Below are 5,409 nucleotides of genomic sequence, written 5' to 3'. Positions count from 1 at the left end.
GTGGAAAGGTCCGCGTATACCACCGTTTCCAAACCTGGGTACAAGAAAGTCGAGTTGGACAAGAAGGTCGAGTTGGACAAGCAGGTCAAGTTGGACAAGAAGGTCGAGTTGGACAAGAAGGTCGAGTTGGACAAGAAGGTCGAGTTGGACAAAAAGGTCGAGTTGGACAAGAAGGTTGGGTTGGACAAGAGGGTTGAGTTGGATAAGAAAGTCGAATTGGACAAGAAGGTCAAATTGGACAAGCAGGTCAAGTTGGACAAGCAGGTCGAGTTGGACAATAAGTTCGAGTTGGACAAGTAGGTCGAGTTGGACAAGCAGGTCGAGTTGGACAAGCAGGTCGAGTTGGACAAGCAGGTCGAGTTGGACAAGCAGGTCGAGTTGGACAAGCAGGTCGAGTTGGACAAGCAGATCGAGTTGGACAAGCAGGTCGAGTAACGGGAGGCTATACACGTGGAGGAAGCCAATTACACAACTGTTACATGTTTGTACAACACCGAATGGGTCCCAGTGAACAGATTTACATTTATGAACTACAATTTACTTTAATTCTAAGCCATCAACATCGAGAGACTCGAGGAGGCATACATGCAGAAATTGAAACGTGGTACAGCCAAGGACTCGAACCTACGCTAGCACGTGACAAGTGATAGTGACTTAACCGATTGCGCCATCAAGAACTGTTATGACTTGTGAGAAGGATTACTTTATATACTTCGTTCCCTCTAACCACATATGACTAATCTAATCTAATTTAAAGAGGTTCTAGATTCCTATGCATAAGGAAAGCTCACCCATTATGTTATTGTGCCGAAGGTAATAAGCATATTTTTACCCAATAACCTTTCATTCGAGCAAATATACTGTATTAAAACAACTTAAGAGCAGCCAGGAAAAAATTAAACCCATACTTAATGAAAGAAACACTGAAAGACAAAGAAGGGAAGTTGGAAAGAAAGGAAAGGAAAGAAAAGAAAAAAGAAAGAAAAGGAGGAAAGGAGGAAAGAACGTTAGAACGAAGGAAAGAAAAATAAAAAAGAAAAGAAAAGAAATAAAAAAGAGAGAGAGAGAATGAAGAAATGAATGAATGAAGGAAGGATGGAAGGAAGGCAGTAAGGAGAAAGGAAGAAAGGAGAGAAGAAAAATAAATGCAGAAAGACAATGGGAAAAGCAGAAGAAAAGACGAGAAAAGACAGAGGGAAAGAAAGAAGGAAAGGAGGAAAAAATGAAATAAAAAATAAAGGAAAAAGAAAGGACAGAGGAAAGAAAGAAAGAAAAATGGACGAGAAAAAAAAGGAAAAAAAGGAAGCATATCTTGGTTATTTATCAAACACACCCGTTCGTCTTTGTACCATTGTGTTGACAAATCGTGTGCCTGGCGTCAGCTTGGACTCTCCTCTGCTCAGTATTGATCCCAGTTTCAATTCGAAACGTTACATCAACGGAAGAGTTCTGGACACTTATGGCATCCGTCCGTGCCACCAGACGGACAATTCATGACGATGACGGACGAGATGGGAGGCAATAACATGCCCGGGTAGTTTGTCCGACAAGCCGAAGGCACCGTCAAAGAAGGCAATAACAGGTAATTCTCCTCCTTTTCATTCACTGTATCAATAACAATAACAATAATATCTAATAGAAGTTTGGTTATAAATCTAAATTTGTTTCTTTGAAGCGCGTGCATACAAGAAGAGCAAATGTATAACAGATATAAAAGGACATATGAGAGGGTTTACCAAGTCTCTACTTTTGTTAGTAGAATAGACCAACTTTCCGTATACTTCCACCTGAGTTAATTTTCTAAAGGGGTATTTGTCAGCTACAACTAGCTTTTCTTTTATTTGAGGCTATATCACATTATAGATGTGGTGTCATAGTTGGTATAGAAGAGATTTAAGTAGATGAATGGAGGGGCAGTATTATATTATTATATCATATATATATATATATATATATATATATATATATAATATATATATATATATATATATATATATATATATATATATATATGAGAGAGTAGAGCGTAATCTCCAACCATAAAAGAATGAAAAGAGACTGGTCCGTAGAGGAAAACTTACAGGGCCTTTCAAAGAGTACCTAGACACCATCTTCAGTACTTTATCTTAGATTATTATAATTATTTTCATTATTATAATTTTTATTTATTTACTTGTTTTTTGTTTTGGAACTACTTTTTCATTATATATATATATATATATATATATATATATATATATATATATATATATATATATATATATATATATATATATATAACAAGGTTTACGAATACGTTTGACAGAGGTTTGTGTTCGTGATCTTTGAAATTCTTTATAGTTCAAGAACTGTAGAAAATAAGAAAAAATCGCTCGTGACAGCGACATTAATCTAATAATTTTCATAACAGTCGCATGTAGGATTCGAACCTACTGCTTTCGGCCACCCGTAAAGGCTCTGTGAAGGTAATCATACGGGTGGCCGAAAGCAGTAGGTTCGAGTCCTACATGCGACTGTCATAAAAATGATCAAAACTGTATAAATGTTCAATAATGGAAATGACGGGGGACAATAAAACAGACCCCAAAGGGAAAAATAAAAGCGGGGAATGATGTTTTCTATCATAGCAAGAGTTTTGTGGTGATGAGTCAAGTTGACCTTTAGAAATAATAAGAAAAATTCTTTCAAATCACATTTACTGACAGAATGAATGGGCATTGAATACCATGAAATATCCGGTAGTATTTCACATTGAAATATTTAATTCTGAGGATTTCATTATAATAAATTTCTCAGATAGCCTAATTGGAAGTTTGATGCTCTCACATTCACCTAGTTGTGGGTTCGAATCCCACACTCCTCTCCGATTCTCAGCAGTGACTGTTACCTGATCCAGCAGTCCAAACGCATAGGGCAAATGTGACTGCTTCGGCCGTAGCTACTCAGCGCCTTCTGGTGTACGGTCCTCCTCACCTTCTATTTGTTTGTTTCAAACATTTATCTATTATGACTTCCTAAGAATAAAATAAAATAAAATAAAATAAAATAAAATAAAATAAAAATAAAATAAAATAAAATAAATAAAATAAAATAAAATAAAATAAAATAAAATAAAATAAAATGAAATCTATGATTAAGCTAAACCTAATAATAATAGATCCTAAACATTCACTGACTGGACAATCCGCAACCCCACAGTAACCGGCAATGGTCCTCTGTCCCTCCTATACATGTCACCGGGAAGAGACTTTGGACTTCTTATCTGTGCTGTAATAGTGTAGGACTGTTTCTATCCAACCAGGTGGAAGAAGTAGTAGTAGTAATAATAGTAGGAGTGGAGTAGCAGTCTTCGGTTGTAAACTTTCCTTTCATGAAAATATGGAGGAAATAAAGTTGAAATTGTTAGATTTTAAGAACAGTCTGGAGACCGAAAATCAGCCGCTCGGGGCTGCACCCATAGACAGAATTGACGGGTTTTGAAAATGAACAAAAGGAGTATTTCTTTGGATCATACATCTTACAAGACCCCACAATCAGGTATACATCACCGATTCTCATTCGAGAAAAAAAAATAAATAAATAAATAAACAAACAAATAAAGATAAAATAAAAATAAGAACAAAAAACGATATTCCCAACCTGGTGCTCTCGAGCACAATTTTTTTTCTTTTGTAGATAGCAAGTAATCTCCACCACGAGCCGCTTAACTGCGGCCGAAGCCGTCACCTAAACCCTATGGACCTGAAGGCAGGTTGACAGTCACTGCTGGGAATTAGAGAGAAGCGCGAGACTCGAACACGCGACTAAGAATATACGAGACCAGCACGCTTCCCATCACGCCACAAGTGTATCACAACCTATACCGTTTTCCAATTAATGTTAAAACTTAACGAAAAGAAAACGAGAAATGGTGATATAAAATGTTAATTAAATATTTGTGTCGTGTTACATGAAGTTGATTAAAACAATATTTCTTTTTGCAAAAGTTAGCCCTATTAACACGAAAACAAAGACTATTAATTCAATTGTCTTAATTACGTGTTCTTTTATCAAATGCCCAGACTATTTTATTCGGTTGATTGTGGCTCAAGCTCGAATGGTAATTGTCATTATCCTAACCTTGCTGACGTCACACGATTCTGTTCATTTGTACGGTACCCCATTGGTAATTATTACTTTCCTATACCCACATGGACCAGAGTCACGCAGCCCTTTTATCTATTGTTCACTTAAAAAAAAAAATATATATATATATATATATATATATATATATATATATATATATATATAGAGATATATATATACTATGCCTCCTTTTTTCTACCCTCATTAATTCTCTCATTTACCAACTATCTACTTAGAGTAATTTTCTCCATGAATAGAAGCACTGGTTATCGTTAAAATTCTAATAAAATTGTAATGACATTAAGACCAAATAACGTTAATTGTGAATTACCAGAAATATATTAGATTTTAGAGGACTAAGAAAAATAAACAAATAAAAAACAAATTAATGAAAATAAAAAATAAAAATAAATAAATAAACCCAATCAATATGAGCCTCGCCCAATATATAGAATCGTCTTGTACGAGCCAGAATAAACTCGCATAAACAGATAAACGTATTAATCGGTTTGACCTCCTTTAAACTCGTCGACAAACTGCTGGTAATCCGCTTCATTCAGTTTTATCAAATCCTTTCGTCCACAAAGGAGTTGATTAGTATCAATCCCGCCATTGTCAGGCACAAAGATCTAAACTTCTTCGTCTCTTCATGAGAATTGGAAAACAAAAGAAAAGATTTTCCTGAGTTACAAAAGTCAACTCAACCTGTCCTCTAAATGATAACCAAATGACGTCACAGTTCACTAAATTTGGTTTCTGCCAATCATTCAACCAGTCAATCAAGAAATCAACCAGTCAGTTGATCATTATCTCGATTATTCCTAAGTTGACAAATCGCAGCAAAACACACACACACACACACACACACACACACACACACACACACACACACACACACACACACACACTTGGTGGTGCGGTTTGTAGAGCACTGGACTGGGAGGTACGGTGGTGCTCGCAGTACCTGGTTCGAATCCTGAACTAGGCCGAGATTATTTCGGTATCGCTGTGCTTTGGGTCGTTACTCTGACTCTCGTGGGCGGGGAGTTGGGTGTGTGTGTGTGAAAGGTCATAGCATTACCCATAGATCGGTCATACGAGCTCTGAGCTCTCTTCCGGGAGGGAAATAGCTGTCGATCACGAGTCCAACACGTGATTCACAGACCAAATACCAAGGTGAATACACACACACACACACACACACACACACACACACACACACACACACACTACTCGTGGCGCAGTTGTTAGAGTTCCGGCTGTCATTACAGCGGTCCGGGCTCG

Source organism: Oratosquilla oratoria, chromosome 44 (assembly GCF_046742065.1).
Source record: "Oratosquilla oratoria isolate Oo_2021 chromosome 44, ASM4674206v1, whole genome shotgun sequence".
NCBI lineage: Eukaryota > Metazoa > Arthropoda > Malacostraca > Stomatopoda > Squillidae > Oratosquilla > Oratosquilla oratoria.
This window is presented reverse-complemented; position numbering follows the sequence as displayed.